This window comes from Panthera onca, chromosome C1, assembly GCF_046562875.1.
Source record: "Panthera onca isolate mPanOnc1 chromosome C1, mPanOnc1 haplotype 2, whole genome shotgun sequence".
Lineage (NCBI taxonomy): Eukaryota > Metazoa > Chordata > Mammalia > Carnivora > Felidae > Panthera > Panthera onca.
Genome location: NC_138346.1, coordinates 5,648,536 through 5,659,178, shown reverse-complemented (window position 1 = coordinate 5,659,178; position 10,643 = coordinate 5,648,536). Strand labels below are relative to the sequence as shown.

Sequence of the window (10,643 nt, the reverse complement as noted above, 5' to 3'; positions counted from 1 at the left end):
TGGTTGGTAACTCGGGATGCCCATCAGAATCCCCGGGGGGTGGCTTTGAGAATTCCGATGCCCGGTCCCCCTCCCAGACCTATTAAGAGAGCGCGTGGGACCTGCGTCCTCAGGATGTTTAAAACTCCCCTGGAGATTCCACATGCACCCAGGATTGACATCTGCCCTGGATGATAAACGTCTCTCTCGCATGGGGCGACTGGGAGGCCCGAGCGAGACCACGGGTGCCGAGAGTGCCTTTGCCCCTCCCCTCCCTGGCCTCTGGAAAGCTCTTGAGCCTGGCCCAGGCATGAGGTCAGTGTCAGAGACTATGGCCCACACACCTCCATAAAGGAAGAGTGAGGAACCAGCACAATGGCATGGAAAAGAAGGCCAAGGTGAGCTTTGAACCCTGCTGGGCACCCCGGGAGCCACGAGGCTGCAGGCTTTCGTGTCCTTTATCAGGGCAAGACCGTGCGGCCCCCCAGTCCGCTCCCTCCCCGGCCAGCTCGTCCAAGCGCCAGTCTGATGATGGGAGTCAGTCCCAGACAAAGCAGCGGCCCTCACTTTACAGCACGTCAGAAACCCCTGGGGGGACTGGTCGATTAAAACGGGCCTCAGGCTCCACTGGAGAGTTCCTGACTCAGTACGTGTGGAGCGGGGCCTGAGGATTTGCGGGTCTATACAGTTCCAGGTGGGGCTGATACAGAACTCGCCATCAGGCGGACCTGAGCGGACCCTCGGCTCCCTTGTTCCGCCAGCTAGCGGGCCGAGCGCTTGTGGGTTTAACCACGTGCACTCACGCGGTCGTCCATGGCCCCACAAGCCGATGTGTGAAATGCTTTGGGACACGGTCCCCAGCCCCGAACTGCCTGCAAGGAGCCTTAGCTGGGCCTCCCTGACGGCACCCCGGAGGTCCTGACATTCTGCTCATAGGATGTTTTCAGAACAAAGACACCTTGGACCCCCGATCTAGGCTCCCTCCAAGTGGCGGGAGAAGCCAGCCTTCGTGGGGCAAATTAGCAGGAGCCTCCGCGGGCACCTGCAGGGCCCCTGAGAAGGTGCCTGCTTTCACCGCGTGGCCACCCACATTTGGGAGTGCTCTGGGCCCCCTGAGGCCTCGATGCTCTGCCTCCCCCGGGGCGGGCTGGCAGTCACCCTGCGTGGTTCTGCCCGGGGTAGCTGCGGCCCTGCATTTCGGCGGCTGTCTTCGGAAGCCTCTGGAAGCAGCTCCGAGAGGCATCGAGTGACCTGGCTGTCTTCCACCCGGGGCTGTACCTCCAAGCCCCCAAGATTCATTCCCACCTGCAACTGCTGAGCCTTCTCCTGCACATTTCCGCTTCGTAAGGAAGCGGATTATAGACGTGCTCCCGCGCTGTGCTGACCTGACCGCCAGCTCCCCGGGGCAGAGGTCCTGGGGCCGGGGTCCTCCCGGAACAGGCGCGTGGGACCGTGGCTGGCTCTCCCTGAAAGTGCCACAAAGGACCACCTGGCGGGCAGCTTGCCGACCCGTGGGCGTCAGAGACAGCGCCCAGGCCCAGGAGGCCGGGCAGCCGTCCGCGTGGTCCCCGCATCACTCTGAGAATCCGAGCTGGGGGTGACCTCTGACTACCTCGGTGCCCCACGCGACGGGATCATACAGCACTCGTCTCTCCATGACTTGGCCCAAGGTCCTCAAGCTTCATCCACGCGGTAACGTGTGACAGCACTTCCGTTCTCTTGAAGGCTGAATAATACTCCCTTGTGCGCACCGAACACATTCCACCAGCCATTCATCTGTCGACGGGTATTTGGGCCGCTTCTACCTCGTGGTTCTCGTGGATACTGCAGCCGTGAAGACTGGTGTGCGAATATCTCTTCGAGGCCCTTCCTGGAACCCTTGCGAATGTATGCCCGGAAGGGGGATTGCTGGGTCGTATGGCGGTTGGACTGTTAACCTTCTGAGGCTCTGCCATGCCGGACCCCAGAATGGCCACCAGCCTCGCACAGGGTTCCCGTGTCTCCACGCCCTCGCCCACGCTCACCGCCTGTTGTTCCGATGGCAGAGCCATCTTCTGAGGGGGGAGGTGGCATCTCGCTGTGCTGGGATCTGCGTTTCTCTGAGGCCGAGGGATGCTGACCAGCCGTGTGTCGTTCCTGGACGGGCACAGTTCCCAGCACGGGGATGCAGCCCAAGGAAAATGAGCTTTCGCCCTCCCTGGGCGTCCACGGTACCGGGCAAAAACAAGCCAAGGGTGCAACCGTGCTAGAGGGTCACGCGGCGGCAGAGGCCACAGCGAACCTCCAGGTAGGGCTGGTGGCAAAGGCGACCGTGGGGCGGGAGGGGACTCTGTAATGCGTAGGCATCCCTGAGGAAGCCTGCGTGGAGGGTGTGGGAGGTGCCATCCAGGTAGAGACAGCTCAGGTGCACAGATCCCAGGAGGGGTGGCCGATGTGTCCGATGACCCAGGAGACCAGGGGCAAGGACGGGGGAGGAGCTCTGGGGAGCCAGGTGTGGGGGGCAGTCATGTGGGCTCTTTACATCCAGTGGAGGTCCTCAACTCTTCCTCTGGGCAAGATGGGGACACCAAAGCGTCTAGCATAGCCTCCGGTGTAAAAAGGGCTAAATATTAGTGCTTCTTATTAACATCAGCCTATTTTGTTCATTGAAGAGAAAACATCTTGGCTGGTTTAGGGATACGGTCAAAAGAAAGAGAGAGTCGGAGAAAAAAACGTGTAATAAGATCCCCTCTTCCCTCTGGGATTCGCTCTCCGAGTGGCTCCCTGGTTTTTCGGAACTCGCTCACGTCTGGAATGCGTTCCGCCTGCCCGGTCGCTTGGCTGCTTTCTGGAATCCTTGAGACTCTTCAGGAATTCCAGCGGCCTGGTAACCGTTATGCAAGACAACATTCCAGGGAGGCGAGGGAGAACAGGCACACACAGCCTCCGAGATCCTACTAGACCCCTCAGCCTCTGCTGACAGCCCGGCCCAGGAGGAGGAGCTCAGGCTTGGCTCGTGTCTGAAGCAGACATCTTTGGATGTTCTCGTGCCTTCCAAAGAGCGTAGACAGGTTGCTATGCTTCACAGCACAGAGGTGGTCTTCAGACATCCGGGCAATCCCACGGAGCGGGTCGGCCCCGGTGCAGACGTGAGGTCTTGACACGGAAGAGAGCACAGCAACTTCTTGAGAAATGAGTCGTTTCCCACAGCGGAGGCTCCAGCCGGCCTCCCTGACCCCTGGGGCAGCTGTTTCCATGGCACCCGCTGGCACTGGACACGGGGAGAGAAAGAGACGGATTGGACTCAGAAGAATTCATCATACGCATCGGGGGAGGGAAGAGAGAGACGTAGGGGAGAGCGAGTGCGCAGGCTGCAGAGCCTCCTTGATTGTTCTTTCATCTCCAGCCCTGTACTGGCACGGCGCTCTCCTTCCGCGAAGAGCGGGTAGGGTCGTCCGGATGGCACTGTGGCATCACAAAGATTTTTGCTGCAAGTGAAGTTCAGGCTCGTGCGTCGGAGGGCTCCCAAGTCTCTGGGGTCAGATGGCAGTGCCGTTTGCCATCTCTGCCGTGAGCAGCTCAGCCACAGAGCAAGGCCAGCAACGGTGGTTTCGTGCTCTGCGTTCCCGGCATCGTTAGCGTGGAGGGGGGCACGGAGTACAGCGTACCTTCTCGAGGGACCGAGAGATACGTGGACGCGGTTTCATCTTCAGGAGTGAGAGTCTGAAGGAGAGAAGGACCAAGCCGACCATGGGCGTTGACGTGAGTCAGGCAGCATTACAAAAACAAAACCCCAAGCCACCGCCCGGACCTCCTCTCTCAGTCAAGCAGGGCAAAGCACAGAGGAAACCATTAACCCCCCTGTACATTCAGAACCACTTAGAAATTTCTACTCGAAACATTACTAAAGGGAACACTTCAGCTTAGGAGAGAGAGTAGGTCTTCCCGCTGAAACATTCTTCTTCAAAATGATTATCGGTTAGCTACACCACATTTGTTTCTATAACAGTGATAACATTTACAATATTATGATTAAAGTAATGCATGCGAACCAGAGAAAACGTGCAACATATGAAATTGTAGAAAAGGAAGCATTGAAACTGCCCTTAATGTACCACCCAGAGACCATCACTGTTAAGATTTGGGGTTGTGCCTTTTATGTTTACAGTTTGTGGTATAAACATATATTTACGATACAAAATATAATTAGGCTAAACTGTGTATAGAGTAACCTGATTTGTTCTCACGTAATATTATGCACTTCTTTCCATGTCATTGAAATTTTGTAAGCACCACTGTATGTTTTAAATTTTTTTAGTGTTTATTTATTTTTGACAGAGAGAGAGAGAGAGAGAGAGAGAGCGCATGAACAGGGGAAGGGCAGAGAGAGAGGGAGACACAGAATCCGAAGCGGGCTCCAGGCTCCGAGCTGTCGGCACAGAGCCCGACGCGGGGCTCGAACTCGTGGATCGTGCGATCGTGACCTGAGCCAAAGTGGGACGCTTAACTGACTGATCACAGCGCTTAAAAAAAATTCAACAGAGTAATGGGGCAGACAGAGACCACGGGATTGAGGAGGTTGTGCTAGGTGAGACCCTCAGAGAAGGCCTTTGAGAAAGTGAGGTCGGGCCAGAGACCCACGTGCTGGCAAATCACCTTCATGGCAGGCCAGGCAGAGAAAATAAAGCTGATTACGGCCTGAGGAAGATGGCAGCCTGGTGGATTAGAAGAACCTCAAAAAGATGAGTGTGGCTGCAGTTAAGGGAGCAAGGGAGCGGGTGGCAGGAGGCAAGGTCAAGGCTCAGGCAGCTGGGCATCGGAGGCCCAGGCTCCGATGTGGATGGTGAGTGCGATGGGCAGCCATCGGAGAGGAAGGTCAGAACATGGTGTGGCTTGGTTTATATTTAACACAATTACTGTAGCTACTAAATTAAATTGGCTGTGGGGAGCAAGAGAGTCGAAGCAGACCCCAACTCGGTCTGCAAGGACAGTGTTACTGTGATGCCCAAACCAGCTGAAAACATCGCAAGAGGGAGGAAAGACCCTACAGGCCAACCTTCCTCATGAATGCAGATACAGAAACTCTCAACGAAATACCAGCAAGTCAAGTTCAGCAGTCCACAGAAAGGATTATTCAGCATGACCAAGTGAGCTCTATCTCAGGAATGCAAGGTTGGTTTAACGTCTGGAAATCGATGCAGGGAGGGGGCTGGAGTTCTGGACACGTCCACTTCTCTGTGAAAACGAATCCTGAGATACAGCATCTCTGAGTGAAAATATAGAGAAGGGGATTTACTTGCTAAAAGTTTAGGGTTAGTGGTTCGTAAGTCACTGGGGTGACACGGCAGTCGAAGTGGTGAATCATCCCCTAGTCCCGGTACGACTCAGGCTTCTCAGGACATGTGTGTGGATGGATGCAAAAGGGAGAAAGGGCCCAGGTCCAGTTTTAGGGACTTTGTCCAGCAAACCATCCATGTGCCCCCCAAAAAATCAGAGCTAAATTGTCCACAGTCTCTGGATCCAAGCTCTGTTTCCCTCCCACCAGAGGATTGCAAGCTACTTTGTAGAAATGTGGTTTAAACTTTTAGCTGGTGCTTGTAGGAACAGACATCATCTCCTAGAGGAGATCTTGCAGTTTGAACAAGTTCAACAAGCTGTAGCACGTGGGGACCTGAAGGGAAAGGAAGGAAGGACCAGAACAATGTTTAGGAGGAGGGGAGATAAGATGCGGAAGAGAGCTCTTGGTGGAGGGCGTGGGGAGAGGAGCGAGCGTCTAACACAAAGTCTGTTCTCCCTTCCTGGGCCCCAGAGGGCTGGCCGTGTGAGCCTCCAGGGGTCACAGGACCGGAACCCACCAGGGAGAAGCGCCACCCCCCCAGCTGCCCACGATGTAGGTGTGGGGGAAACAGCCCCCGCGTAGAGTGAAGACTGTGTTGTTGTCTTTCTGGACTCTCTGTGTACTTGAGACCCCCTGTGTACGCTTTGAGAACGGCAAGGAAGTGAAGCCAGCATGAAGCTCCGTCCCTCTCGTCTCTGTTTTCAAGGGCCAGCAGTGGACACGCATCTGCTCAGAAGTGACTTTCAGGGAGGACGCCGCTGCTGTTCATCTCGAAGAAATGGTCCCTGACCTAAGATTGTCAGTGTTCGGCTTTGAGGCCAACGAGCTGAGCCCTGTGAGCTTAAGAAGTATCTGTAAGCAATGGACTCAGAGCCTCGAGCTCACTTCGCTAGTAGGGGTTTGCATCCTGTCAAAGGATTCCAGAATGTTCTGAGGTGCTTTGAGCCGACTCCATGTTGGGTCATTTCCTTTGTGCACAGGCAGTGAGGTCACCTCTGACAAGCCTTGCTCCGTGTACTCCTGTGTTGTGGCAAAGAAAGGATCACACATCCACGTTTCAACCTGAAGGTCATCAGAGGGAAGAAATCACCAAGAGTTTGGCTTGGTTTCCAGATTTCTCCACGGAGAAGAGATACGAGGCCTCGTCACCCTGGCTGCAGCCTGCCCGGCGCTTACTCTAGGAAAGTCCATCCACCTCCAGCCTTTTCCAGAGGCTGCTAGAAAATTAGCCTCTATATCTGTTGCAGACTCTTGACGAAAAAGATGTATCTTCCTCGTATGTCCTAAAATACTCCGCCAGGAATCCAAACTGTGAACGAATGCCATGTGAGCAAATAGATTTTCTTGTTTTCTCTCGAGAAAAGCTAAGCTGTGTAAATCTATGCTGTAGGTCTATGACTAAGTTCTCCCCCACGTCCCCCGTATCTAGAAAGGCTCATTCGGGCTTTGCCATCCACGATGTCTGGGAAAAGAGAAAGCACCACCTTGAAGGATTTAAGATTGTACTGAGAGACCCTGCTTGACGTGGAAATACCTGTAACCTCACAACGATTTGCGATCCGCATTCTTCCTGGCGGTAGAGCGACTGCCTCGCCCGGTTGCTACAGAGATTAAGTAAAGTGAAGCAGGAGAAAGTGCCCGTGAGGGTGCCGTGTGTTACTCAACTGTAGGGATTGTTCTTTTCAGAGCATCAAACAAAATCCTACTTGCATGCGAACTCTTTATCCAGGTGCCGCTAATATGCCGGATACTTCGATTTGTTGTCAGCTTTCCAGGGACTCTGCGAGGTATCGGTCCCATTTTTTTTTTTAAAGATAACCTCTAGCTAGGTTGTCTACAAGAGATGTTCCTAAGGGCTTAGAGTCTGGGAGACATTTTCCGCGCATATGAAGTATCTCTAGATGAAATTCTTGGACACAGGAAGAGTGTGGCGCTTGGATTTCGCGGAACGTTAACGGCACGGAAGCCAGAGTTGAGCACTCAGCATGTACACCGATGTTCATTGCGGTGGGAGCACGGACGGTCAGTGGGCATCCATTCCCCTGAGAAGGTGAACGCAAAGATGAGAAGGCAAGGCGAGAAAGAGGGCACGCTTCTCCGATGACCTCAGCTCCCAGGTGTCACCTCACTGGCTGGTGTTAAGGAGAGGTAGCCAGCTCGGTCTTCCCGGAGTTGTTCTCAAACCGCTGGTCTGGGGATGGGAAGAGAGGCTCACGGTGGACGGAGGCACAGGGAAGGGTTGAATGCGGATGCTACAGGGACACGAGACACGAGGCGACCCCAGGCTCTTCGGAGCAGCTAGAAAGAAGGGTGTCTTCTCGCATCATGGGTTCGGAACGTCCTAGGCTGGACAGCAGACACAGAGAGAAGAGAGAAAAGACAGACCGGACGTTATCGTAGAATAAAATCACCAGGATAAAGAAGCAGACAATGGAGCTTCTGGGTCTGTTGGTAGGCATGCTGTTCCTTGGGAGTTTACTTTCAGTGTGTCCCTATGGCAGAGAGGTGGGGGACCGAGATCAAACCCAGGCTGACTTGTTTTAAAATAGCCACTGGCTGTGTCTTGTGGACCCGGTGTTGTTCCAGGTGCTGTTCCAGGCGCTACAGAAAGGACATCGGGTGGGCCCAACACTCCCGTCACGTGGGATCCTGTCGAAAGCAGAAGTCGGCACGCGAAGCAGAGGTTATGAAGCTGAAGGATGACCCTTTACCAAGGACGATCCAGATCCAAGCAGCCCAGACTACGCCCGGCCGCCACAGGGAGATGGGAAAGGGAGCCCCCGAGGACCCTCCAGGGTCCCGCCAGCTCCTCATTTTATTTATTAATTTATTTTTAAATGTTACTTACTTATTTTGAAGGAGACAGAGACAGCGCGAATTGGGGAGAGGCAGAGAGAGAGATAGAGAGACAGAGAGACAGAGAGAATCCCAAGCAGGCTCTGAACTGTCAGCGCAGAGCCCGACGCGGGGCTCAAACTCATGAACCAGGAGATCATGACCTGAGCTGAAATCAAGGGTTGGTCGCTTAACCGACTGAGCCACCCAGGTGCCCCTATAATATCTTAAGACAAATATTCCTTCCATTAACAGATGAATCAATAGACAAAATGTGGTATATACGCACGATGGAATATTACTCGTCCACAAAAAGGAGAGGACCTGGGGCATCGTGGAGGAAGCTCAAAGACCAGATGCTGAATGCAAGGAGCCCGTCACCCAGGGCCACCTGTGGTGCGAGCCCATTTATAGGGAATATCTAGGATAGGCAAGTTCAAGGAGACAGGAAGTAGGTCTGAGGTTACCAGGGGTGGGGGGAGGGGGCATGGGGAGTTACCGCCAACGGGTAGAGAGTTTCAATTTAGGATGCTGAAAAAGGTTTGGGGAAAGATGTGATGATGGTCACACGACACTCCCAGCGTACTTAATGCTGCTGAATGGTGTGCTCAAAATGGTTCAGATGGAAAATTTTATACCATATGATATATAGATAGGTAGCGATTGCCATAATTGTACAAAATAATGTAATACGCCCTAAGCCACTGAATCGTATGCTTTCAGTGGGTGGCTTGTATGGGATGCGACTGTCTCCATAAAGCTGTTTAAAAAATAAACAAGTATTCTTGATTGTCATGTCCGCAGCACGTGAATGTTACTGCTCTCGCTTTCAGTTCCTTTAAAGGGAAAATAAAGAGACGGACTAGAAAGAAGAGCTTGGCGTCCCCAGTGGCCCCCCAAGGACCCGTCTCCACCCCACCACGCCCTCCCTCTCCTGGGATACATCTCCAGCGCCCTCCCAGGCGGGGACCCTCCGGCCATCCTGCTCAGCAACCCGGGGAGGGACCCGTGGCAAGTGCCGGCCGGTGGACACGCTGAGCCACAGCAGCCCGCGGGGCAAGGCGAGTGTGGAAACACCATTGCTTTTGAAAGTCGGTCCCGCGGAGTGGACACAGCTGTGCGCATTCTTCCTGGCTCTTGCCTTTCAAAGCTGATCTACAAACGTCCAGCCTGTCGATGCGAGGCGGTTCTCTTTAATTAATGACGTGCAACTTCGTTCTGATTTGTTCTGTGTTTGTTCACTTCCAGGGTGCCACTCGGGCCTCCTCTCTAAGCGAAGCAACTATGAAGGAACGGCTCAGGTTGCATAACGGGGGCCCCCAGGCGCGTGTGACCAAGCTGCTGCTTCCGGCTTGTACCTTTTGCCTCTTTGCAAAGCCACCCGGGAGTCAGCGGAAACGTGTGTGGTGGGCAAGGGAAGGGAAGAAGTGTGCTCCGAGGACAGGAGAGCGATCTAGCCAGTGCCCGTGCATCTGTCAAGCCAAATGTGGTCTTTTGGGGGAATATCAGCTTCTGAAGATGAGGTTTACAGCAGGAATGACCTTCTACAACTTTGCGTATCGTATCTCCCCCTCCTCCAAAAAATTAATAAAACCAGCAGAGTCGCTTTTTTTTGTTTTTGGTTTGCTTTTATTATTTTTTATTATTTTAATTTATTCATTCAAATTCAAGTTAGTTCACATACAGTGTAGTGTTGGTTTCAGGAGCAGAACCCAGTGATTCATCATATGGCACCCAGTGCTCATCCCAATAAGTGCCCTCCTTAGTGCCCATCCCCCATTTAGCCCTTCCCCCCACCGCCTCCCCTCCCCTCAGCAACCTTCGGTTTGTTCTCTGTATTTAAGAGTCTCCACCGGGCACCTGGGTGGCTCAGTTGCTGAAGTGTGGACTTTTTTTTTAATGTTTATTTATTTTTGAGAGAGAGAGACAGAGCGTGAGTAGGGGAGGGGCAGAGAGAGAGCAAGACACGGAATCCGAAGCAGGCTCCAGGAGCCTGAGCCATCAGCAGAGAGCCCGACGTGGGGCTCAAACCCACGAACTGTGAGCTCATGACCTGAGCTGAAGTCAGATGCTTAACCGACTGAGCCACCCAGGCGCCCCTAAGTGTCGACTCTTGATTTCAGCTCAGGTCATGATCTCACAGTTCATGAGACCGAGCCCTGCAGTCTGGCTGTGCCCTCATAGCACGGAGCCTGCTTGGGATTCTCTCTCCCTCTCTCTCTGCCCCTCCCCCAACCCCGTGCTCTCTTTCTAAATAAAATAAATAAATAAAGAGTCTCTTATGGTTTGCCTCCTTCTCTGTTTTTGTCTTATTTTTCCTTCCCTTCCCCTATGTTCATCTGTTTTATTTCTTCAGTTCCACATATGAATGAAATCATGTATTTGTGTTTCTCTGACTTATTTCGCTTCGCATAATACCCTCTAGTTCCAACCACGTAGTTGCAAATGGCAAGATTTTATTCTGTTTGATCGCTGAGTAATATTCCATTGTGCATATAAACCACGTCTTCTT

General features: G+C 53.3%; 1 long non-coding RNA gene across 1 annotated transcript; it reads left to right on the top strand.

The window, feature by feature from the left end:
* The first annotated feature begins 3,466 nt into the window (after positions 1-3,466).
* LOC144617042 (uncharacterized) lies at positions 3,467-9,739 on the top strand. The gene is made up of 2 exons (XR_013557033.1): positions 3,467-3,720; positions 9,380-9,739. It is a non-coding gene; the product is annotated as an uncharacterized LOC144617042 (long non-coding RNA).
* The last annotated feature ends 904 nt before the right edge of the window (positions 9,740-10,643 follow it).